Source organism: Arachis stenosperma, chromosome 5 (genome assembly GCF_014773155.1).
Source record: "Arachis stenosperma cultivar V10309 chromosome 5, arast.V10309.gnm1.PFL2, whole genome shotgun sequence".
NCBI lineage: Eukaryota > Viridiplantae > Streptophyta > Magnoliopsida > Fabales > Fabaceae > Arachis > Arachis stenosperma.
In genome coordinates, this window is record NC_080381.1 from 69,571,504 (window position 1) to 69,598,575 (window position 27,072).

The 27,072-nt window shown below is 41.8% G+C and overlaps 1 non-coding gene across 1 annotated transcript; it reads right to left on the reverse strand.

Moving 5' to 3' along the window:
* Nucleotides 1-24,820: 24,820 nt before the first annotated feature.
* On the reverse strand, nucleotides 24,821-24,928 carry LOC130984437 (small nucleolar RNA R71). Its single transcript, XR_009088374.1, has one exon. It is a non-coding gene; the product is annotated as a small nucleolar RNA R71 (small nucleolar RNA).
* Between the last annotated feature and the right edge of the window lie 2,144 nt (nucleotides 24,929-27,072).

A 27,072-nucleotide genomic window follows, 5' to 3' on the forward strand; every position in this document is an offset into this window, starting at 1 on the left:
GTTGAGGGGACTTTTCAGCCTTCTTCCGACTTGGTTGTCTTCGCTGTTCCGGCTTTTTAGTCATAATCCAACAACTTTTTAGGTAGTGTTCCGATTGGGAACCTTTTTACAGTTTGTTTTGGATGACTTTTTAGCTCTGTCTTTGAGGTCGTGCTTTTCCCTTTTTAAGTAGTGTCTTTTTTCAAGACTTTCGTATTTTTCAGCGAAGCATTTTTGGCTTTGGTCTTTTGACCTTTCCTTGGCCGTTTGCGAGAGGTCTTTGCCCCTTTTGTGGATTTTTGTAGAGTGTCGGTACTTTGTTGTCCGACTTCTCTTGATCACTTCTGGTTTTGTTCACTTTCTGCTTGGTCGAGGTGGTCCTTTGGGGCTAACTTGTCTGACAACTTTTTAGTGTTCTTTGGTAGAACCTTCTTAGTTGGTCTGAACAATTTTGATAGCCTTGTCGTGGAACCGTGGCTTTTTGGGCAAAGCTATGTCCCTTTTAGCGCACGCTTTTCGTTGGTCCGACTTCTTCTTGTCGGTCGCTTCTAAGTTATTTTTGTAATCCTCTTTTTTGGACCTTTGTCAGGTCTCTTTCAGGGATTACTTTTATAACTTCGCTTGTAGGAGGCCGACTTCTTTATGTCGTCCTCTTCTAAGTTATTTTTGTAATCCTCTTTCTTGGACCTTTGTCAGGTCTCTTTCAGGGATTACTTTTATAACTTCGCTTGTTAGGAGGCCGACTTCTTTATGTCGTCCTCTTCTAAGTTATTTTTGTAATCCTCTTTCTTGGACCTTTGTCAGGTCTCTTTCAGGGATTACTTTTATAACTTTGCTTGTAGGAGGCCGACTTCTTTATGTCGTCCTCTAAGTTATTTTTGTAATCCTCTTTCTTGGACCTTTGTCAGGTCTCTTTCAGGGATTACTTTTATAACTTCGCTTGTAGGAGGCCGACTTCTTTATGTCGTCCTCTTCTAAGTTATTTTTGTAATCCTCTTTCTTGGACCTTTGTCAGGTCTCTTTCAGGGATTACTTTTATAACTTCGCTTGTAGGAGGCCGACTTCTTTATGTCGTCCTCTTCTAAGTTATTTTTGTAATCCTCTTTCTTGGACCTTTGTCAGGTCTCTTTCAGGGATTACTTTTATAATCTTCGCTTGTAGGAGGCCGACTTCTTTATGTCGTCCTCTTCTAAGTTATTTTTGTAATCCTCTTTCTTGGACCTTTGTCAGGTCTCTTTCAGGGATTACTTTTATAACTTCGCTTGTAGGAGGCCGACTTCTTTATGTCGTCCTCTTCTAAGTTATTTTTGTAATCCTCTTTCTTGGACCTTTGTCAGGTCTCTTTCAGGGATTACTTTTATAACTTCGCTTGTAGGAGGCCGACTTCTTTATGTCGTCCTCTAAGTTATTTTTGTAATCCTCTTTCTTGGACCTTTGTCAGGTCTCTTTCAGGGATTACTTTTATAACTTCGCTTGTAGGAGGCCGACTTCTTTATGTCGTCCTCTTCTAAGTTATTTTTGTAATCCTCTTTCTTGGACCTTTGTCAGGTCTCTTTCAGGGATTACTTTTATAACTTCGCTTGTAGGAGGCCGACTTCTTTATGTCGTCCTCTTCTAAGTTATTTTTGTAATCCTCTTTCTTGGACCTTTGTCAGGTCTCTTTCAGGGATTACTTTTATAACTTCGCTTGTAGGAGGCCGACTTCTTTATGTCGTCCTCTTCTAAGTTATTTTTGTAATCCTCTTTCTTGGACCTTTGTCAGGTCTCTTTCAGGGATTACTTTTATAACTTCGCTTGTAGGAGGCCGACTTCTTTATGTCGTCCTCTTCTAAGTTATTTTTGTAATCCTCTTTCTTGATCGGAGCTCTCTCTCGGACTTTTGGAAGTAGGTCGAGTTCTTTCCTTTGTATTTGGGTTTTTACTCTGTTGTTGCCTCCAAAGGGTGCCCCTGGACTTTTGTGTGAATCCTGGGGTTTCCCTTTTTACTGCCACGTCTGTCACTTGATGTTTTGCTGTTATTGTCCGAGTTGTTTCCTTATTTGCCTGAGTTGTTTGGTAGTAACCCCATAGTTGACCTATGTCTTTGAGATATATACTAAGATCCCGGACGGCATTCCTGATTGGCTGGATGACCCTGAGTACATCCCTTATACCGCCTTCAAGATTGACTTGTTGTGGTCTTGTAATGTAGCCTGGATGAGGTTTCTGTTGTTGCCCCCTGGTTTGGTGTTGGCTAGAAAATGCATCAGCTCGGGCGTTCTGCTCCCGAGGTATGTGTCGGACCTCATATCCCCGAATTGTCCGAGCTGTTGGTGCTGGCTGGTTTTGAAAGTGCATCATCTCGGGCGTTCTGCTCCCGAGGTATATGTCGGACCTCATATCCCCGAATTGTCTGAGCTGTTTTCTATTTTTGTCCAGGGTCCCTCGAATTGTCCGAGATGTTCTCTGGTTTTGTCCAGGGTCCCCCAAATTATCTGAGCTATCCTCTTGTAGGATTCTTCCAGCTAAGTTTGTTTTCTGTAGGATGCCTTTTATGGGCTGGTTGGTCCGAACTCTGATAGTGTGAGCGTGAAAGTATGGGTGGAGTCATCGAGAGGTGAGTATGAGGGTGTAGGCAAACTTTTTCAACTCGTCCGACCTCTTTGTTGTGAGGTGGACGTTCAACTCGTCCGATCTCTTTGGTGTGAGGTAGATGTTTAACTCGTCCGACCTCTTTGGTGTGAGGTGGACCTTCAACTCGTCCAACCTCTTTGGTGTGCGGTGGGCCTTCAATCCGTCTGATATCTTCGGTGTGAGGTGGACCTTCAACTTGTCCGACCTCTTTGGTGTGAGGTGGACCTTCAACTCGCCCGACATCTTCGGTGTGAGGTGGACCTTCAACTTGTCCGACATCTTCGGTGTGCGGTGGGCCTTCAATCCGTCCGATATCTTCGGTGTGAGGTGGACCTTCAACTTGTCCGACCTCTTTGGTGTGAGGTGGACCTTAAACTCGCCCGACATCTTCGGTGTGAGGTGGACTTTCAACTTGTCCGACCTCTTTGGTGTGGGGTGGACCTTCAACTTTGTCCGACCTCTTTGGTGTGAGGTGGACTTTCAACTCGTCCGACCTCTCTGGTGTGAGGTGGACCTTCAACTTGTCCGACCTCTTTGGTGTGAGGTGGACCTTAAACTCGCCCGACATCTTCGGTGTGAGGTGGACTTTCAACTTGTCCGACATCTTCGGTGTGCGGTGGGCCTTCAATCTGTCCGATATCTTCGGTGTGAGGTGGACCTTCAACTCGTCCGACCTCTCTGGTGTGAGGTGGACCTTCAACTTGTCCGACCTCTTTGGTGTGAGGTGGACCTTAAACTCGCCCGACATCTTCGGTGTGAGGTGGACTTTCAACTTGTCCGACATCTTCGGTGTGCGGTGGGCCTTCAATCTGTCCGATATCTTCGGTGTGAGGTGGACCTTCAACTTGTTCGACCTCTTTGGTGTGAGGTGGACCTTAAACTCGCCCGACATCTTCGGTGTGAGGTGGACTTTCAACTCATCCGACCTCTCTGGTGTGAGGTAGACCTTAACTCGCCCGACCTCTTCGGTGTGAGGTGGACCTTCACCTTGTCCGACCTCTTTATTGTGAGGTGGACCTTAATTCGCCCGACCTCTTCCGTGTGAGGTGGACTTTCAACTTGTCCGACCTCTTTGGTGTGAGGTGGACCTTAAACTCGCCCGACATCTTCGGTGTGAGGTGGACCTTCACCTTGTCCGACCTCTTTGTCGTGAGGTGGACCTTAATTCGCCCGACCTCTTCCGTGTGAGGTGGACCTTCAACTCGTCCGACCTCTTTGTTGTGAGGTGGGCCTTCAACTCGTCTGACCTCTTTCTCCTTTTTGCTTTTGATTGGGCGAGGTGGTGGGATCTTCTCCGATTGATCTTCTCTTTTCTTGGACTCTTTATCCTTGTCCCGTGGTGGGTTAGGAGAATTCGGTTTTTTAGCTTTCTCCTAGTCGATAGTTCTCTTCCATGTTGATGTATTTCTGTTCCCATTCCTGTACCTCGTTCAGAGATGTTGGGTGCTTCTTGGATATTGAGTGGCTGAGAGGTCCTTCTCTTAGGCCATTGATGAGTTCCATGATGGCCGCTTTTGTTGGAAGACTTTGTATGTCAAGGCATGCGTTGTTGAATCTTTCCATGTAGCCGTGAAGGCTTTTCTGATCTCTTTGTTTAATTCCCAGCAAGCTTGAAGTGTGTTTGGCTTTATCCTTCTGGATGGAGAACCTGGCGAGGAATCTTCTTAACAAGGTCGTCAAACTTGTGATGGATCTTGGAGACAAACTGTCGAAGCACCATATTGCTGTCTTCGTTAGAGTAGTTGGGAAGACTTTGCATCGAATGGCGTCCGATGTGTCGGTGAGGTACATTCTTCTGAAATTACTGAGATGATGGCTTGGATCCAATGTGCCGCCGTACGGGATCATGTCTGGAGCCTTGAAGTCCTTTGGGACTTTAGCTTTCATGATATCTTTGGTGAATGGGTCTTGATATTTGTAGGGGCTGTCTTCGTGACCGGATCGAGTTGTTTTGGCCTTGAGGTCTGCTTCGAGTTTTAGGAGCTTGTCCTTTAACTCGTGGCATCACCTAACTTCCCTTCGTAGGTCTCTCTCAGCTTCTTGTTGATGTTCCACCTTTTTTTTTGAGTTGCTTTAAGCGATCTTGAAGTGCCTCCATAGCCTCCTCTATTGGCGAATTCTCGCCTTTGGTGGGTTGAAGAGTATCTTTTGGTGTAGTATCCGCGTCTTTGTGCGGTGTTCTATCCTCTAGATCTGAATCATGGTCGTTGTCATGGTTGTCCGCCATGGTGATGGGATGACTTCCAGGTTCCCCGGCAACGGCGCCAATGTTCCGAGGGTTACCTGAAACGTGTAGCTCGGTCTTCTGGCAAGGCCCGAGGTGGGGGGTCTGTGACCCGAGCTGGTTGTGCTGAACGGGGGGTTGTACCTGCAATGACACTCCGATGCTTAAGTTAGCATGGGTCCAAGCAGATATCAAGTAGAATTAGAGTATGAGTTATACCTGGGTGCTCCAGTGTATTTATAATGGTGAGATGTGGCCTCCTGTGGATAGGATAAGTTAGTTATCTTATCTTATCTTTAAGTGAGGTCATCTTATCTTCAAGGGAACCGCCTTTATCTTTCTGGGCTTTAGCCGCCTTTAGATTGGGCTATGTTCCTTCGTTTTGGGCCTGCTTTGGGCTCCTTTGGCGAGTTGGCCGAGCTCTTTGAGGAGAGGTCGGATATTGGCCGAGCTCTTTAAGAAGAGGTCGGATATTTGGCCGAGCTCTTTGAGAAGAGGTCGGATATTTGGCCGAGCTCTTTGAGAAGAGGTCGGGCATTTGGCCTGAAGAGGTCGGTCGGCTTGCTAAACATCCCGGGTCGGACAGCTTGACCCAGGGTATGAACAGTAGGGATTTCTGGGGTGTCCGTAAACTCTATAATAAAGTCGGCCAGATACTATGATTTGATGGCTGTCCGAGCTTCATACTAAAGGTCGAATTCGGACAACTCGACTGCCCATTGCAAGATTCTTCCTGCTAAGTCTATTTTCTGTAAAATGCCTTTTATGGGCTGGTTGGTCCGAACCCTGATGGTGTGGGCTTGGAAATATGGGTGAAGTCGTCGAGATGTTAGTATGAGAGTATAGGCAAATTTTTCTATTTTTTTATAGTTCAGTTTGGACCCTTGTAGTGCTTTGCTGATGAAGTATTAGGTTGTTGTCCACTGTCGTATTCTCGGACCAGTGCTGAGGCTACTGCCCGATTTCCTATTGGAGGTACAATATAAGTGGTTCTCCTTCCTGTGGCCGAGTTAGAATAGGTGGTTGTCCCAGGAATCTTTTGAAATCTTGGAAGGCCTGCTCGCACTCCATCGTCCATTCAAACCTCTTTCCCTTCCTTAGAGTGGCGTAGAAGGGGAGAGATCTTATTGCCGATCTAGCTAAAAATCTAGACAAGGCTGCCAATCTTCCATTGAGTTGTTGTACCTCTTTGACACAAGTCGGGATCTTCATGTCGATTATGGCTCGGCATTTATCCGAATTTTCCTCGATTCCTCTTTGTGTGAGCATAAAACCGAAGAATTTGCCAGCTTCTACTACGAAGGTGCATTTTACAGGGTTATGTCGATGTCATGCCTTCTTATAATGTCGAATACTTGGGTGAGGTCGGACAGTAACAACTCTTCACTTTGTGTTTTTATTAACATGTCATCCACATAGACTTTCATGACTTTCCCAATGTGGTTAGTGAAGACCTTATTCATTAATCTTTGATAAGTGGCTCCTGCGTTTTTGAGTCCGAATGGCATGAGAATGTAGCAGTAGTTTGCTTTCGGGGTTAAGAATGAGGTTTTTTCTTGATCAGGTGGGTACATCGGGATTTGATTGTATCCCGAATAGGCACCCATAAACGAGAGGTATTTGTATCCGGAGGAGGCATACACCAGAGCGTCAATACTTGGGAGTGGATAAGGATCTTTTGGGCAGGCTTTGTTGAGATCAGTGTAGTCGGTGCATATGCGCCACTTCCCATTTGATTTTTTCACCAAGACGACGTTAGCTAGCTGATGAGCGGATAATTTATACGCTTTTTGGCATTGTTTTTAGGTAGTTTTTAGTATGATCTAGTTACTTTTAGGGATGTTTTCATTAGTTTTTATGATAAATTCACATTTCTGGACTTTACTATGAGTTTGTGTATTTTTCTGTGATTTCAGGTAATTTCTGGCTGAAATTGAGGGACTTGAGCAAAACTCTGATAGGAGGCTGACAAAGGACTGCTGATGCTGTTGGAATCTGACCTCCCTGCACTCGAAATGAATTTTCTGGAATTACAGAACTCCAAATGGCGCGCTTTCAATGGCGTTGGAAAGTAGACATCCAGAGCTTTCCAGCAATATATAATAGTTTATACTTTATTCGAAAATTGATGACGTAAACTGGCGCTCAACGCAAGTTCCATGTTGCTGTCTGGAGTAAAACGCCAGAAACACGTCACGACCCGGAGTTGAACGCCCAAAACACGTTACAACTTGGCGTTCAACTCCAAAAGAAGCCTCAGCTCGTGGATAGATCAAGCTCAGCCCAAACACACGCCAAGTGGGCCCCGAAAGTGGATTTATGCATCAATTACTTACTCCTGTAAACCCTAGTAGCTAGTCTAGTATAAATAGGATAATTTACTATTGTATTAGACATCTTTGGTCTCAGTTTTGTTTTATTCTTCATCTTAGGAGGCTATTGATCACGTTTTGGGGGCTGGCCATTCGGCCATGCCTGAACCTTTCACTTATGTATTTTCAACGGTGGAGTTTCTACACACCATAGATTAAGGGTGTGGAGCTCTGCTGTACCTCAAGTTTCAATACAATTACTACTATTTTCTATTCAATTCTCTTTATTCCTATTCTAAGATATTCGTTGCACTTCAACTTGATGAATGCGATGATCCGTGACACTCACCATCATTCTCACCTATGAACGCGCGTGACTGACAACCACTTCTGTTCTACCTTAGACCGGGCGCATATCTCTTGGATTCCTTAATCAGAATCTTCGTGGTATAAGCAAGAATTGATGGCGGCATTCATGGGAATCCGGAAAGTCTAACCTTGTCTGTGGTATTCCGAGTAGGATTCCAGGATTGAATGACTGTGACGAGCTTCAAACTCCTGAAGGCTGGGCGTTAGTGACAGACGCAAAAGAATCAAGGGATTCTATTCCAACCTGATTGAGAACCGACAGATGATTAGTCGTGCTGTGACAGAGCATTTGGACCTTTTTCACTGAGAGGATGAGATGTAGCCATTGACAACGGTGATGCCCTACATACAGCTTGCCATGGAAAGGAGTAAGAAAGATTGAAGGAAGAAGTAGGAAAGTAGAAAAAGAAAGGGCACAGTATCTCCATACGCTTATCTGAAATTCCCACTATTAATTTACATAAGTATTTCTATCCCTTTATTTTATTTATCGTTTAAATATCTAATCCAATTACATTTGACTCTACCTGATTGAGATTTACAAGATGACTGTAGCTTGCTTCGTACCAACAATCTCTGTGGGATCGACCCTTACTCACGTAAGGTATTACTTGGATGACCCAGTACACTTGCTGGTTAATTGAACAGAGTTGTGTCCACACATAGCAAAAAGCCATTATAATTATTTCATACAAGTACAAAGAGTACAGATCACAATTTCGTCCACCACTAGCCATAGCGGGTACTTGACTTCTCTTATGAATCCAACCTCCAGTAGAGCTTGCACCTACTCTTCCGTAGCTTGGGATCATTCTGGTCCGAGCTTTTTATGTCTCTGCTGTATGATGAGCGGATAATTTATACGTTTTTTGGCATTGTTTTTAGGTAGTTTTTAGTAAGTTCAAGCTACTTTTAGGGATGTTTTCATTAGTTTTTATGATAAATTCACATTTCTGGACTTTACTATGAGTTTGTGTGTTTTTCTGTGATTTCAGGTAAATTCTGACTGAAATTGAGGGATTTGAGCAAAACTCTGAAAAAGGCTGACAAAAGGACTGCTGATGCTGTTGGAATCTGACCTCCCTGCACTCGAAATATATTTTCTGGAGCTACAAAACTCCAATTGGCGCGCTCTCAACGACGTTGGAAAGTAGACATCCAGAGCTTTCCAGCAATATATAATAGTCTATACTTTATTCGGAAATTGACGACGTAACTTGGCGTTGAACGCCAAGTTCATGCTGCTGTCTGGAGTTAAACGCCAGAAAAACGTCATGATCCGGAGTTGAACGCCCAAAACACGTCATAACTCGGAGTTCAACTCCAAGAGAAGCCTCAGCTCGTGGATAGATCAAGCTCAGCCCAAGCATACACCAAGTGGGCCCCGGAAGTGGATTTATGCATCAATTACTTACTCATGTAAACCCTAGGAGCTAGTTTATTATAAATAGAACTTTTTACTATCATAATCTCATCCTGGATTGTATTTTGAATCTTTGATCATTCGGTCTTGTGACCACATGGGGGCTGGCCATTCGGCCATGCCTGAACCTTTCACTTATGTATTTTCAACGGTGGAGTTTCTGCACACCATAGATCAACGGTGCTGTACCTCAAGTATTAATGCAATTCTATTTTCTTTCATTCAATTCTCTCTTATTCTTATTCCAAGATATTCATTCGCACCCAAGAACATGATGAAGGTGATGATTATGTGACGCTCATCACCATTCTTACCTATGAACGCGTGTGATTGACAACCACTTCCGTTCTACATGCAACAGAGCTTGAATGTGTATCTCTTAGATTCCCCAACAGAATCTTCGTGGTATAAGCTAGATAGATGGCGGCATTCATGAGGATCCGGAAAGTCTCACCTTGTCTGTGGTATTCCGAGTAGGATCCTGGGAGTCCGGAAAGTCTAACCTTGTCTGTGGTATTCCGAGTAGGATTCCGGTAATGAATGACTGTGACGTGCTTCAGACTCGCAAGTGCTGGGCGTTAGTGACAGACGCAAAAGAATCAAGGGTTTCTATTCCAGTAGGAGCGGGAACCAACCAGTGATTAGCCGTGCTGTGACAGAGCGCGTGAGCGTAGTTTTCACTGCGAGGATGGGATGTAGCCTTCGGCCAGGTGATGCCTCCAGACGATTAGCCATGCGAGTGACAGCCGCAGAGGACCATTTTCCCGAGAGGATTAAAAGTAGCCATCGTCGAACGGTGAACCCCTATACACAGCTTGCCATGGAAAGGAGTAAGAGGGATTGAGTTGAAGCAGTAGGAGAGCAGGCGTCCTTGAGCCATACAGTATCTCCATATGCTTATCTGAAATTCCCACCAATGAATCTGCATAAGTATTCTATCCCTTTTATTATTTCTATTTTATTATTAATTTTTGAAACCATAAACAAATTTAATCTGCCTGACTGAGATTTATAAGGTGACCATAGCTTGCTTCATACCAACAATCTCTGTGGGATCGACCCTTACTCACGTAAGGTTTATTACTTGGACGACCTAGTACACTTGCTGGTTAGTTGAACGGAGTTGTGAAAACAACCGATGCCATAATAATGATTTCATACAAAAACAAAAGAACATGGATCACAATTTCGTCCACCAAGTTTTTGGCGCCGTTGCCGGGGATTGTTCGAGTATGGACAACTGACGGTTCATCTTGTTGCTCAGATTAGGTAATTTTCTTTTCAAAAATCTTTTTCAAAATTTTTCTTTTATTTTTCGTTTTTCTAAACTTTATTTTCGAAAAAATTAATAAAAATACAAAAAAATCATAAAATCATAAAAAAAAAAACCAAAAATATTTTGTGTTTCTTGTTTGAGTCTTGAGTCAATTTTTAAGTTTGGTGTCAATTGCATGCTTTAAAATTTTTTCTTGCATTTTTTTCAAAAATCCCATGCATTCATAGTGTTCTTCATGATCTTCAAGTTGTTCTTGACAAGTCTTCTTGTTTGATCTTAATGATTTCTTGTTTTGTGTTGTTTCTTGTTTTTCATGTGCATCTTTGCATTCATATTTTTCATGCATTAAAAATTTCCAAGTTTGGTGTCTTGCATGTTTTCCTTGCATCAAAAATTTTTCAAAATTATGTTCTTGATGTTCATCATGATCTTCAAAGTGTTCTTGGTGTTCATCTTGACATTCATAGCATTCTTGCATGCATTCATTGTTTTGATCTAAAAATCTCATGCATTGAGTATTTTTGTTGTTTTTCTCTCTCATAATTAAAAATTCAAAAATAAAAAAAAATATCTTTTCCTTATTTCCCTCCAAATTTTCAAAATTTTGGGTTGACTTGGTCAAAAATTTTTAAAATTAGTTGTTCCTTACAAGACAAGTCAAAATTTCAATTTTAAAAATCTTATCTTTCTAAAATCTTTTTCAAAAATCATATCTTTTTCATTTTTTTCTATTTTTCGAAAATTTCAAAAACATTTTTCAAATTATTTTTAAAATCTTTTCCTTACCTTTACATCATAATTTTTGAAAATTCACTAATAATTAATGTGATTGGTTCAAAAATTTGAAGTTTGTTACTTTCTTGTTAAGAAAGGTTCAATCTTTAAGTTCTAGAATCTTATCTTGTAGTTTCTTGTTAGTGAAGTAAATAATTTCAAAATTTTTGAATTAAATCTTTTTTATCTTTTATTTGATCTTTTTCAAAAATTTTATCTTTTTCAAAATTTGATTTCAAAAATATCTTATCTAACTTACTATCTTTTTCAATTTTGATTTCAAATCTTTTTCAATCAACTAACTAACTTCTTGTTTGTTTCTTATCTTTTTCAAAACCACCTAACTACTTTTCCCTCTCTAATTTTCGAAAATATCTCATCCCTTTTTCAAACATTCTTTTTAATTAATTAATTGTTTCATGTTTTAATTTTAATTACATTTTATCTCTAATTTTCGAAAATCACTAACCCCCTTTCAAAAATTATTTTCGAAATCTCTCTCTTCTTTTCTTCTTCTATTTAATTATTTAATTACTAACACTTCTCTTCACCTCTCTTCATCCAAAAATCCGAACCTCCCTCTTCATTCTTCTACCCCTTCTTTTTCTACTAACATAAAGGAATCTCTATACTGTGACATAGAGGATTCCTCTTTCTTTTCTTGTTTTCTTCTCTTTCATATGAGCAGGAACAAGGATAAAGGCACTCTTGTTGAAATTGATCCAGAACCTGAAAGGACTCTGAAGAGAAAATTAAGAGAAGCTAAATTACAACAATCCAGAAACAACCTTTCAGAAATTTTCGAACAAGAGAAGGAGATGGCAGCCGAAAATAATAATAATGCAAGGAGAATGCTTGGTGACTTCACAAAGCCAACGTCCAAGTTTGATGGAAGAAGCATCTCCATTCCTGCCATTGGAGCCAATAACTTTGAGCTTAAGCCTCAACTAGTTGCTTTAATGCAACAAAACTGCAAGTTTTATGGACTTCCATCTGAAGATCCTTATCAGTTTTTAACTGAGTTCTTGCAGATCTGTGAGACTGTAAAGACGAATGGAGTTGATCCTGAAGTCTACAGACTCATGCTTTTCCCTTTTGCTGTAAGAGACAGAGCTAGAGTATGGTTGGATTCACAACCCAAGGATAGCCTGGACTCATGGGATAAGCTTGTCACTGCATTCTTAGATAAATTCTTTCCTCCTCAAAAGCTGAGCAAGCTGAGAGTGGATGTTCAAACCTTCAAACAAAAAGATGGTGAATCCCTCTATGAAGCTTGGGAAAGATACAAGCAGCTGACCAAAAGATGTCCATCTGACATGTTTTCAGAATGGACCATATTAGATATATTCTATTATGGTCTATCTGAATTTTCGAAAATGTCATTGGACCATTCTGCAGGTAGATCTATTCACCTGAAGAAAACGCCTAAAGAGGCTCAAGAACTCATTGACATGGTTGCAAACAACCAATTCATGTACACTTCTGAGAGGAATTTCGTGAATAATAGGATACCTCAGAAGAAAGGAGTTCTTGAAATTGATACTCTGAATGCCATATTGGCTCAGAACAAAGTGTTGACTCAACAGGTCAACATGATCTCTCAAAATCTGAATGGATGGCAACATGCATCCAACAGTACTAGAGAGGCAGCTTCTGAAGAAGCTTATGATCCTGAGAACCCTGCCATGGCAGAGGTTAATTACATGGGTGAACCTTATGGAAACACCTATAACTCATCATGGAGAAATCATCCAAATTTCTCATGGAAGGATCAACAAAAGCCTCAACAAGGCTTTAACAATGGTGGACGTAATAGGCTGGGCAATAGCAAGCCATATCCATCATCTTCTCAGCAACAGACAGAGAATTCTGAACAAAACACTTCTAATTTAGCCAATGTAGTCTCTGATCTGTCAAAGGCCACTTTCAGTTTCATGAGTGAAACAAGATCCTCCATTAGAAATCTGGAGGCACAAGTGGGCCAGCTGAGTAAAAAAGTCATTGAAACTCCTCCCAGTACTCCCCCAAGCAATACAGAAGTGAATCCAAAAGGAGAGTGCAAGGCCATTGACATAGTCAATATGGCCGAATGCACAAGGGAGGAGGAGGACGAAAATCCTAGTGAGGAAGACCTCCTAGGACGTCCCTCAAGCAAGAAAGAGTTTCCTATTAAGGATCCAAAGGAATCTAAGGCTCATATAGAGACCATAGAGATTCCATTAAATCTCTTTCTGCCATTCATGAGCTCTGAAGACTATTCTTCCTCTGAAGAGGATGAAGATGTGACTGGAGAGCAAGTTGCTCAATACTTAGGAGCTATCATGAAGCTGAATGCCAAGTTATTTGGTAATGAGACTTGGGAAAGTGAACCTCCCTTGCTCATTAATGAACTGGATACTTGGATTCAGAAAATTCTACCTCAAAAGAGACAAGATCCTGGCAAGTTCTTATTACCTTGTACCATAGGCACCATGACCTTTGAAAAAGCTCTGTGTGATCTGGGGTCAGGGATAAATCTTATGCCACTCTCTGTAATGGAGAAGCTGGGGATCATTGAGGTGCAACCTGCCTTGTTCTCATTGCAACTGGCAGACAAGTCATTGAGACAGGCTTATGGAATAGTAGAGGACGTGCTAGTAAAGGTTGAAGGCCTTTACATCCCTACTGATTTCATAATCCTAGACACTAGGAAGGAAGAGGATGAATGCATCATCCTAGGAAGACCTTTCCTAGCCACAGCAGAAGCTGTGATAGATGTCAACAGAGGAGAATTAGTCCTTCAATTGAATGGGGAATACCTTGTGTTTAAGGCACAAGGCCATCCCTCTGTGACAAAAGAGAGTAAGCATGAAGAGCTTCTCTCAATTCAGGGTCAAGAAGAGCCCTCACAGTCAAACTCTAAGTTTGGTGTTGTGAGGCTACAACCAAACTCTAAGTTTGGTGTTAAGATCCCATATCCAAACTCTAAGTTTGGTGTGGACAACTATACAACATTGACCTGATCACCTTGTGGCTCCATGAGAGCCACTGTCAAGCTATTGACATTAAAGAAGTGCTTGTTGGGAGGCAACCCAATTTTATTTATCTAATTTTATTTTATTCTATTTTATTGTTATTTTGTGTTTTATTAGGTACATGATCATGAGGAGTCACGAAAAAATCATAAAAATTAAAAACAGAATCAAAAACAGCAGAAGAAAAAATTTTCACCCTGGAGGACGCACAGGCTGGCGTTCAACGCCAGTAAGGTGCATCTGGCTGGCGTTCAACGCCAGAACAGAGCACCATTCTGGCGCTGAACGCCAGAAACAAGCAACATTCTGGCGCTGAACGCCAGGAATGTGCCCAGAGAGGAAAAACTGGCGCTGAACGCCAGTAACAAGCATGAAACTGGCGTTCAACGCCAGAAACATGCTTTACATGGGCGTTGAACGCCCAGAATGTGCACCAATGGGCGTTTAAACGCCAGAATGATGCACAAAGGCATTTTACATGCCTATTTGGTGCAGGGATGGAATTCCTTGACACCTCTGGATCTGTGGACCCCACAGGATCACCTCAGGATCTGTGGACCCCACAGGATCCCCACCTACCATATTCCCACCTTACCTTTTAATCCTAATCACACTCTCCTAATCCTATTTCACTCTTCCCCATGTCATACTTCCCAACTCACATCCATCCACTCTTCCCCATACACCCCACCTACCTTTACAATTCAACTTCTCTTTCCCACCCAATCCCACCCATATAGCCGCATCCATCTCCCCTCACTCTCCTCCATTTTCTTCTTCTTCTTCCTCTTCTCTTATTATTCCTCTTGCTCGAGGGCGAGCAATATTTTAAGTTTGGTGTGGTAAAAGCATAGCTTTTTTTGCTTTTCCATTACCATTAAGGCACCTAAGGCCAGAGAAACCTCAAAGGGAAGACAAAAGCTTCCACCTCTGAGTCATGGAAGATGGAAAGACTCATATAAGCCATCATAGCTCAATGGTAGAACATGTGGCTGCAAATCAAGAGATCCCTGAGATACCTCAGGGGATAAGTTGTCCTCCACACAAATATTGGAAGCAACTAAGGGTAGAAACACCAAAATTACTAGGAATCATTCAACAGAAGCAAGGAAGAGACATAGAGGAGCTCAAAGAGCACCATTGGACCTTCAAGAAGACGCCACCCTCACTCAGGTGGATTCATTCCTTGTTCTTATTTCTTTCTGCTTTTCGATTTTTATGCTGTGTTTATCTATGTTTTGTGTCTCTACTTCATTATCATCATTAGTTAGTAACTATGTCTTAAAGCTATGAATAAAATCCATTAATCCTTCACCTCTCTTAAATGAAAAATGTTTTAATTCAAAAGAACAAGAAGTACATAAATTTCGAAAATAGCTCTTGAATTTAGTTTAATTATATTGATGTGGTGACAATACTTTTGTTTTCTGAATGAATGCTTGAACAGTGCATATGTCTTTTGATCTTGTTGTTTATGAATGTTAAAATTGTTGGCTCTTGAAAGAATGATGAACAAAGAGAAATGTTATTGATGATCTGAAAAATCATGAAATTGATTCTTGAAGCAAGAAAAAGCAGTGAATGGCGAAAAAAAAAAAGAGAAGGAGTAGTAGAAAAAGCCAATAGCCCTTAAAACCAAAAGGCAAGGGTAAAAAGGATCCAAGGCTTTGAGCATCAATGGATAGGAGGGCCCAAGGAAATTAAATCCAGGCCTAAGCGGCTAAATCAAGCTGTCCCTAACCATGTGCTTGTGTCATGAAGGTCCAAGTGAAAAGCTTGAGACTGAGTGGTTAAAGTCGTGATCCAAAGCAAAAAAGAGTGTGCTTAAGAGCTCTGGACACCACTAACTGGGGACTCTAGCAAAGCTGAGTCACAATCTGAAAAGGTTCACCCAGTTATGTGTCTGTGACATTTATGTATCCGGAGGTAATACTGGAAAACAAAGTGCTTAGGGCCACGGCCAAGACTCATAAGTAGCTGTGTTCAAGAATCAACATGCTTAACTAGGAAAGTCAATAACACTATCCGAAATTCTAAGCTCCTAGAGAAGCCAATCATTCTAAACTACAAAGGAAAAAGTGAGATGCCAAAACTGTTCAGAAGCAAAAAGCTACAAGTCCCGCTCATCTAATTAGAATTAATATTCATTGATATTCTGGAATTTATAGTATATTCTCTTCTTTTTATCCTATTTGATTTTCAGTTGCTTGGGGACAAGCAACAATTTAAGTTTGGTGTTGTGATGAGCGGATAATTTATACGCTTTTTGGCATTGTTTTTAGGTAGTTTTTAGTAAGTTCAAGCTACTTTTAGGGATGTTTTCATTAGTTTTTATGATAAATTCACATTTCTGGACTTTACTATGAGTTTGTGTGTTTTTCTGTGATTTCAGGTAAATTCTGACTGAAATTGAGGGATTTGAGCAAAACTCTGAAAAAGGCTGACAAAAGGACTGCTGATGCTGTTGGAATCTGACCTCCCTGCACTCGAAATGGATTTTCTGGAACTACAGAACTCCAATTGGCACGCTCTCAACGGCGTTGGAAAGTAGACATCCAGAGCTTTCCAGCAATATATAATAGTCCATACTTTATTCGGAAATTGACGACGTAACGTGGCGTTGAACGCCAAGTTCATGCTGCTGTCTGGAGTTAAACGCCAGAAAAACGTCATGATCCGGAGTTGAACGCCCAAAACACGTCATAACTCGGAGTTCAACTCCAAGAGAAGCCTCAGCTCGTGGATAGATCAAGCTCAGCCCAAGCATACACCAAGTGGGCCCCGGAAGTGGATTTATGCATCAATTACTTACTCATGTAAACCCTAGGAGCTAGTTTATTATAAATAGAACTTTTTACTATCATAATCTCATCCTGGATTGTATTTTGAATCTTTGATCATTCGGTCTTGTGACCACATGGGGGCTGGCCATTCAGCCATGCCTGAACCTTTCACTTATGTATTTTCAACGGTGGAGTTTCTGCACACCATAGATTAAGGGTGTGGAGCTCTGCTGTACCTCAAGTATTAATGCAATTCTATTTTCTTTCATTCAATTCTCTCTTATTCTTATTCCAAGATATTCATTCGCACCCAAGAACATGATGAAGGTGATGATTATGTGACGCTCATCACCATTCTTACCTATGAACGCGTGTGATTGACAACCACTTCCGTTCTACATGCAACAGAGCTTGAATGTGTATCTCTTAGATTCCCCAACAGAATCTTCGTGGTATAAGCTAGATAGATGGCGGCATTCATGAGGATCCGGAAAATCTCACCTTGTCTGTGGTATTCCGAGTAGGATCCTGGGAGTCCGGAAAGTTTAACCTTGTCTGTGGTATTTCGAGTAGGATTCCGGTAATGAATGACTGTGACGTGCTTCAGACTCGCAAGTGCTGGGCGTTAGTGACAGACGCAAAAGAATCAAGGGATTCTATTCCAGTAGGAGCGGGAACCAACCAGTGATTAGCCGTGCTGTGACAGAGCGCGTGAGCGTAGTTTTCACTACGAGGATGGGATGTAGCCTTCGGCCAGGTGATGCCTCCAGACGATTAGCCATGCGAGTGACAGCCGCAGAGGACCATTTTCCCGAGAGGATTAAAAGTAGCCATCATCGAACGGTGAACCCCTATACACAGCTTGCCATGGAAAGGTGTAAGAGGGATTGAGTTGAAGCAGTAGGAGAGCAGGCGTCCTTGAGCCATACAGTATCTCCATATGCTTATCTGAAATTCCCACCAATGAATCTGCATAAGTATTCTATCCCTTTTATTATTTCTATTTTATTATTAATTTTCGAAACCATAAACAAATTTAATCTGCCTGACTGAGATTTACAAGGTGACCATAGCTTGCTTCATACCAACAATCTCTGTGGGATCGACCCTTACTCACGTAAGGTTTATTACTTGGACGACCCAGTACACTTGCTGGTTAGTTGAACGGAGTTGTGAAAACAACCGATGCCATAATAATGATTTCATACAAAAACAAAAGAACATGGATCACAATTTCGTCCACCACTGTACTGGCCGATATCCTGGGTAGACTGCCAGCTTGTGGCACATTAACTTAGGGTCTATGCCCGGCATGTCTGCGGCCTTCCATGCAAAGAGGTCGGCATTGTTTCGTAAGAACTGTATGAGGGACTCCTTTTCGTCCCCTTTTAGGATTGTGCTGATATTGGTCGTTTTATCTGGAGTATCTCTGATTTGAACTTTTTTCTGTTTCGTCTTCAGGTTGTGGACGAAGTTCTTCCCGTCCTCGAACTCTCCCGAGCTCAATGGCATGGATTTCTTCTCCTGTGCCTCTGAGGTTCAGACTTTCGTTGTAGTAGTGGCGTGCTGTCTTCTGGTCTGCTCTTACTGTTGCGATTCCTTTTGTGGTCAGGAACTTCATGCATAGATGTGGAGTCGAGACTACTACGCCAAGCTAATTTAGCATTGTCCGACCTATCAGGGCATTGTAGGCCATACCTACGTCGACCACAATATAGTTTATGTTGAGTGTCCTTGACCAATTTCCTTTTCCAAAGGTGGTGTGCAAGGAGATATATCCAAGTGGTTGGATTGGAGTGTCTCCCAGCTCGAATAGGCTGTTTAGATATGCTTTGAGCTCTTTTTCCTCTAGGTCGAGTTTGTCGAAGGCCATTTTGAACAGAATGTCCGCCGAGCTTCCCTGGTCTACCAACGTGCGGTGGAGATTAGCATTGGCTAATATGATAGTGATGACTATGGGATCGTCATGTTCTGAGATGACACCAGCTGCGTCTTCTTTAGTGAAGGTGATAGTAGGGAGTTTGGGTGCTCCTTCTCCTCCTTTTACATGATATATCTCCTTCAGATGTCTTTTGCGAGATGATTTGGAGACTCCTCCTCCTGCAAATCCTCCATTTATCATGTGGACGTGTCTCTCCGGGGTACGAGGTGGTCGTTCAGTTCGTCCAACCTGTTCGTCTCTTCTTCTTTTTCTTAGCTCATCTGATTTGTTGGCTAAGTACCGGTCTAGTCTTCCCTTTCTTACCAATTTTTCTATGATATTCTTTAAATCAAAGCATTCGTTGGTGGGATATCCGTAGATTTGATGTATTCACAGTACTCTGTCCGATCTCACCCTCTCTTCTTGCTTTTGAGTGGGTGAGGTGGAGATATCTTTTCTGTGTGGCATACTTCTCGATAGACATCTACGAAAGACACCCGAAGAGGGGTGTAATTGCGATATTTCTTGATCTTTTCGCCATGCTGGTCTTCTTTTTTCTTGGATTCTTTATCCTTATCCTGGAAAGAATAGGAGAGTCCAAATTTTGAGGTCTCTCCTAATCGGGAGTTTTCCTCCATGTTGATGTACTTTTCTACTCGTTCTTGTACCTCATTTAGAGATGTGGGATGTTTTTTCGATATGGAGTGACTAAAAGGTCCTTCTCGTAGGCCATTGATGAGGCCCATAATGGCTGCTTCTATTGGTAGATTTTGTATGTCCAAACATGCCTTGTTAAATCTTTCCATGTAGCTATGAAGACTTTTCCGATCTCCTTGCTTGATCCCTAGTAGACTTGGGGCGTGTTTAGTTTTGTCCTTCTAGATGGAAAATCTGGCTAGAAACTTTTTGGCTAAGTCGTCAAAGCTTGAGATGGACCTAGGGGGCAGGTTGTCAAACCATTTAATCACCGTTTTTGTCAGAGTAGTTGGGAAGGCTTTGCACCGAGTTGCATCTGAGGCGTCGGGGAGATACATTCTACTTCGGAAGTTGCTGAGATAATGGCTGGGATCTATTGTGCCATCGTACAGGGTCATGTAGGGAGGTTTGAAGTCTTTTGGGATTTTGGCCTTCACGATCTCTTTGGTGAATGGGTCTTGGTCTTTGCGGGAGTTATCCTCGTGACTGGATCGGGTAGTTTTAGCTTTGAGATCGGCTTCGATCTTTAGGAGATTGTCATCTAATTTGTGACGTCGCCTAGCTTCTCTTCGTAAGTCTCTCTTGGCTTTCCGCTGGTACTGGACCTCCTTTTCAAGTTGTTTTAGGCGATCCTAAAGTGCCTCCATGGCTCCCGTGCTTGGGGATTCTTGTCTTTGTTAGGTTGAGAAGTGTAATCTAGTGCAACCTCCGCGTTCTTATGTAGCGTTCGGTTCTCTAAATCAGAGTTGTGGCCGTTGTCCAGGTTGTCAGCCATGATGATGGGATGACTTTCAGGTTCCCCGACAACGGCGCCAATATTCCGGGGGTTACCTAAAACTATAGGTCGATCTCGGACGAGATCTTCTGTACTGATCGGAGATGACGGGTCCAGCTTGTGCGTGGCGGCCAGAGCTGTCGTGTTCGACTTGTTGGACTGGCAATGCTGCTGATCCTTTGTCACCGGAGGGTGGTGGTACCTGCAAGGGACTCTGATGCTTAAGTTAGCAAGGGTATTAAGCAGGTTTTATGTGGAATCAGAGTATGAGTTATACCTGGGTGCTCCAGTGTATTTATAATAGTGCGGAGTGACCTTTCTGGAGATAAAATAGTTATCTTATCTTATCTTATCTTTATCTTTGAGTGAAGTCATCTTATTTTCAAGGGAACTGCCCTTATCTCTATAGGCTTGGAATGCCTTTGGATTTGGGTCGTGCTCCTCTGTTTGGGCCCTTTTTGGGCTTTCTTGGTAATTTGGCCGAGCTCTTTGAGGAGAGGTCGGATAGCCCTGACCTGAAGAGGTCAGTTGACTTGTCATTTAAACATCCCGGGTCGGATAGTTCGACCCAGGGTATGAACAGCTAGGAAATGCAAGTCTGGTACTATCCTTGGGGCTTTTCAGCACCCTATTGATATTGTTGGCAATCATCTCCCCACATTAACATTCTCCCCTTTCATGATGCTGTATATGAGCACAGCTCTCTCCAAAATGACATCTGAGGTGTTGGAGGTGGGGTTGAGGGATCTTCTCACAAAATCCAGCCACTGATGAGCGGATAATTTGTACGCTTTTTGGCATTGTTTTTAGTATGTTTTTAGTGTGATCTAGTTAGTTTTTAGTATATTTTTATTAGTTTTTAATTAAAATTCACTTTTCTGGACTTTACTATGAGTTTGTTTGTTTTTCTGAGATTTCAGGTATTTTCTGGCTGAAATTGAGGGATCTGAGCAAAAATCTGATCCAGAGACTCAAAAGGACTGCAGATGCTGTTGGATTCTGACCTCCCTGCACTCGAAGTGGATTTTCTGGAGCTACAGAAGCCCAATTGGCGCGCTCTCAACGGCGTTGGAAAGTAGACATCCTGGGCTTTCCAGCAATATATGATAGTCCATACTTTGCCCAAGATTTGATGGCCCAAACCGGCGTTCAAAGTCACCTCAAGAAATTCCAGCGTTAAACGCCGGAACTGGCACCTAAATGGGAGTTAAACGCCCAAACTGGCATAAAAGCTGGCGTTTAACTCCAAGAGGAGTCTCTACACGAAAAAGCTTCATTTGCTCAGCCCAAGCACACACCAAGTGGGCCCGGAAGTGGATTTTTATGTCATTTACTCATCTTAGTACACCTTAGGCTACTAGTTTTCTATAAGTAGGACCTTTTACTATTGTATTTGACATCTTGGTAGCTATCTTTGAGTTTTATGCTATCTTAGATCACTGGGAGGCTGGCCTCACAGCCATGCCTAGACCTTGTTCTTATGTATTTTCAACGGTGGAGTTTCTATACACCATAGATTAAGGTGTGGAGCTCTGCTGTACCTCGAGTATTAATGCAATTACTATTGTTCCTCTATTCAATTCCGCTTGTTCTTTGTCCAAGATATCACTTGTTCTTCAACTTGATGAAGGTGATGATTGTCACGGATCATCACCATTCTCACTTATGAACAAAGTGACTGACAACCACTCTTGTTCTACAAGCATCCGAGGCTTAGTGAATATCTCTTGGATTCCTGATACACGATGCATGGTTGATCGCCTGACAACCGAGTGCTCGCCTGACAAACGAGCCAGCCATTCCGTGAGATCAGAGTCTTCGTGGTATAGGCGAGAACTGATGGCGGCATTCAAGAGAATCCGGAAGGTCTAACCTTGTCTGTGGTATTCTGAGTAGGATTCAATGATTGAATGACTGTGACGTGCTTCAAACTCCTAGCAGGCGGGGCGTTAGTGACAGACGCAAAAGGATCGATGGATTTTATTCCGGCCTGACCGAGAACCGATAGCTGATTAGCCATATGCTGTGACAGAGCATGGGAACATTTTCACTGAGAGGATGGGAGGTAGCCATTGACAACGGTGAAACCCTACATGAGCTTGCCATGGAAAGGAGTAAGAAGGATTGGATGAAGACTGTAGGAAAGCAGAGAGACGGAAGGGAAGGCATCTTCATACGCTTATCTGAAGCTCTTACCAATGATATACATAAGTATCTCTATCTTTATCTTTATGCTTTATTCATCATCTATACCCATTTGAGTATGCCTGACTGAGATTTACAAGGTGACCATAGCTTGCTTCATAGCAACAATCTCCGTGGGATCGACCCTTACTCACGTAAGGTTTATTACTTGGACGACCCAGTGTACTTGCTGGTTAGTTGTGCGAAGTTGTGTTTATGCCATGGTATTGAGCACCAAGTTTTTGGAGCCATTACTAGGGATTATTTGAGCTGTGAAAAGTATTGATCACAATTTCGTGCACCAAGTTTTTGGCGCCGTTGCCGGGGATTGTTTGTGTATGGACAACTGACGGTTCATCTTGTTGCTTAGATTAGGTATTTATTTTTTTCGAAATTCTTGAAGATGAATTCTAGAGTTTCATGATGATTTGTTGAAATCTGGCTGGCTGAGAAGCCATGTCTAATCTTATTGGACCGAGGTTTCAACTTATCATCACAGAAGCTTGTTGATTTTTTTATCAATCTTGCTTTTGGAGCAGTGATCTGCTAAGGCTTGGCTGGCCTTTGGCCATGTCTAGTGTTTTGGACCGAAGCTTTCTTTGAAAGCTTGGCTGGCTGTGAAGCCATGTCTAATTCCTGGACCGGAGTCTTAGACTAGCATTGCACTGATTCCTGGAATTCTCATTAAGAATTTTGATATCTTTTTCCACTTAATTTTCGAAAATCACAAAAAAATTCACAAAATCATAAAAACAAAAAATATTTGATGTTTCTTGCTTGAGTCTAGTGTCTCATCTTAAGTTTGGTGTCAATTGCATACATTCATTCATGTGTCTTAAGGATCTTCAAGTAATTCTTGATGATTTCTTGCTCTGATCTTTGAATTCTTTTGACTTGAGTGTTTATGTGTCTCATATAGTGTCAGTAGTATACAAATTGCTAAGTTTGGTGTCTTGCATGCATTGTTATTTGATTCTTGTTGCATTTTGATTATTAAAAATCCAAAAATATTTTTAATTTGTGTCTTTTCAAGTCAATAATACAAAGAATTGAAGATTCAGAACATACTGCAGAGGAATTATACAGAAAAAGCTGGGCGTTCAAAACGCCCAGTGAAGAAGGACAGACTGGCGTTTAAACGCCAGCCAGGGTACCTGGTTGGGCGTTTAACGCCCAAAAAGGGTGCATTTTGGGCGTTAAACGCCAAAATGGATACCATTCTGGGCGTTTAACGCCAGGATGGCAAAGGGGGAAGATTTTGTTTTCAAAATCAATTTTTTTTAAGTTTTCAAAGTTTTTCAAAATCAAATCTTTTTCAAATCATATCTTTTCAATCAAATGTTTTCAAAATCAATTTCTTTCCTTTTTCAAAGATACTTACTAACAATTAATGATTTGATTGAACATCTCAAGATTGTTGCCTTTTCTGTTGAGAAAGGTTTAATGCTTGAATCATATCTTTTCTTGTTAGGCAAGTCATCATTTTTTTTAAAATCATATCTTTTTTTTAAATTGTTTTCAAAACATATCTTTTAAAATTGTTTTCAAATCAAATATTTTCAATCATATCTTTTTAATCACATCTTTTTCAAAATAAGTTTTCAATCAAATCTTTTTAACTTCTAATTTCAAAATCTTTTTCAAAAATCACTTGATTTCTTTTCCACTTTGAATTTTCGAAAATTATCAATCAATTTTTCAAAATGTTTTTGACATCTTTTTAATTAAATTTCAAAAATTCTCTTCCCTCCTTCTCACATCCTTCTATTTATGGAATATCACTCCTTCTTAATGCACAATTCGAACTCCATCTAATTAAAGTTCGAATTCTTCTCCTTCTTCTTTCTTCTATTTTTCTTTTCCTCTGACACCTCAAGGAATCTCTATACTGTGACATAGAGGATTCCATATTTTCTTGTTTTCTTCTCTTTCATATGAGCAGGAACAAAGACAAAGGCATTCTTATTGAAGCTGACCCTGAACCTGAAAGGACCTTGAAGCGAAAGCTAAGAGAAGCTAAGGCACAACTCTCTGTAGAGGACCTAACAGAAATCTTCAAAGAAGAAGAAGACATGGCAGCCGAAAATAACAACAATGCCAACAATGCAAGGAAGGTGCTGGGTGACTTTACTGCACCTACTCCCGACTTCTATGGGAGAAGCATCTCTATCCCTGCCATTGGAGCAAACAACTTTGAGCTTAAGCCTCAGTTGGTTTCTCTACTGCAACAGAATTGCAAGTTCCATGGACTTCCAATGGAAGATCCTCATCAGTTTTTAGCTGAATTCTTGCAAATCTGTGACACAGTCAAGACTAATGGGGTTGACCCTGAGGTCTACAGACTGATGCTATTCCCTTTTGCTGTAAGAGACAGAGCTAGAATATGGTTGGACTCACAACCTAAAGACAGCCTGGACTCTTGGGAAAAGCTAGTCAATGCCTTCTTGGCAAAGTTCTTTCCACCTCAAAAATGGAGTAAGCTTAGAGTGGAAGTCCAAACCTTCAGACAGAAGGATGGAGAATCCCTCTATGAAGCTTGGGAAAGATACAAACAATTAATCAGAAAGTGTCCCTCAGACATGCTTTCTGAATGGAGCATCATAGGTATTTTCTATGATGGTCTCTCTGAACTATCCAAGATGTCTTTGGATAGCTCTGCTGGAGGATCTCTTCATCTGAAGAAGACGCCTACAGAGGCTCAGGAGCTCATTGAAATGGTTGCAAATAACCAATTCATGTACACTTCTGAAAGAAATCCTGTGAACAATGGGACAAGTCAGAAGAAAGGAGTTCTTGAGATTGATACTCTGAATGCCATTTTGGCTCAGAACAAGATATTGACTCAACAAGTCAATTTGATTTCTCAAAGTCTGTCTGGAATGCAAAATGCACCAAGCAGTACTAAGGATGCTTCATCTGAGGAAGAAGCCTATGATCCTGAGAACCCTTCAATGGAAGAGGTGAACTACCTAGGAGAACCCTATGGAAACACCTATAATTCTTCATGGAGAAATCACCCAAATTTCTCATGGAAGAATCAAGAGAGACCTCAACAAGGTTTCAACAACAATAATGGTGGAAGAAACAGGTTTAGCAATGGCAAGCCTTTTCCATCTTCTTCTCAGCAACGGACAGAGAATTCTAAGCAGAACCCCTCTGACTTAGCAACCATGGTCTCTGATCTAATCAAAACCACTCAAAGTTTCATGACTGAAACAAGGTCCTCCATTAGGAATTTGGAAGGACAAGTGGGACAGCTGAGCAAGAAAGTTACTAAACTCCCTCCTAGTACTCTCCCAAGTAATACAGAAGAAAATACAAAAGGAGAGTGCAAGGCCATCAATATGGCCGAATTTGGAGAGGAAGGGGAGGAAGTGAACGCCACTGAGGAAGGCCTCAATGGGCGTGCACCAACCTCCAATGAGTTCCCCAATGAGGAACCATGGGAATCTGAGGCTCAAAATGAGACCATAGAGATTCTATTGGACTTACTTCTGCCTTTCATGAGCTCTGATGAGTATTCTTCCTCTGAAGAGGATGAGTATGTCACTGAAGAGCAAGCTGCTAAATACCTTGGAGCAATCATGAAGCTAAATGACAAGTTATTTGGAAATGAGACTTGGGAGAATGAACCTCCTTTGCTCACCAAAGAACTGGATGACTTGTCTAGGCAGAAATTACCTCAAAAGAAACAAGATCCTGGGAAGTTTTCAACACCTTGTACCATAGGCACCATGACCTTCAAGAAGGCTCTGTGTGACTTAGGGTCAAGTGTAAACCTCATGCCTCTCTCTGTAATAGAGAAGCTAGGGATCTTTGAGGTACAAGCTGCAAGAATCTCACTAGAGATGGCAGACAACTCAAGAAAACAAGCTCATGGACTTGTAGAGAATGTTTTGGTGAAAGTTGAAGACCATTACATCCCTACTGATTTCATAGTCCTAGAGACTGGGAAGTGCATGGATGAATCCATCATCCTTGGCAGACCTTTCCTAGCCACAGCAAAGGCTGTGATTGATGTTGATGGAGGTGAACTGATCATTCAAGTGGATGAAGAATCCTATGTGTTTAAGGCTCAAGGATATCCCTCTGTCACCATGGAGAAGAAGCATGAAGAGCTTCTCTCAAATCAGAGACAAACAGAGCCCCCACAGTCAAACTCTAAGTTTGGTGTTGGGAGGCCACAACCAAACTCTAAGTTTGGTGTTGAACCCCCACATTCAAACTCTAAGTTTGGTGTTGGGAGGCTCCAACATTGCTCTGAGTATCTGTAAGGCTCCATGAGAGCCCTCTGTCAAGCTACTGACATTAAAGAAGCGCTTGTTGGGAGGCAACCCAATGATTATATTTTCTTTTGTTATTTTATGTTTTTTGTAGGTTGATGATCATAAGAAGTCACAAAATCCATTGAAAAAGCAAAAATAAAATGAAAAACAAAAAGAAAAACAGCACACCCTGGAGGAAGATGTTGCTGGCGTTCAAACGCCAGTAAACCTAGCAGTTGGGCGTTTAACGCCCAGTCTGGCACCATTCTGGGCGTTTAACGCCAGAAAGGGGAACCAGACTGGCGTTAAACGCCAGAAAAGGGCAAGAACCTGGCGTTAAACGCCAGGAATGGGCATCAGCCCGGCGTTTAACGCCAGAAATGGCTCAAAACGTGATTTTGAGCAACATTTGGTGCAGGGATGACTTTTCCTTGACACCACAGGATCTGTAGACCCCACAGGAT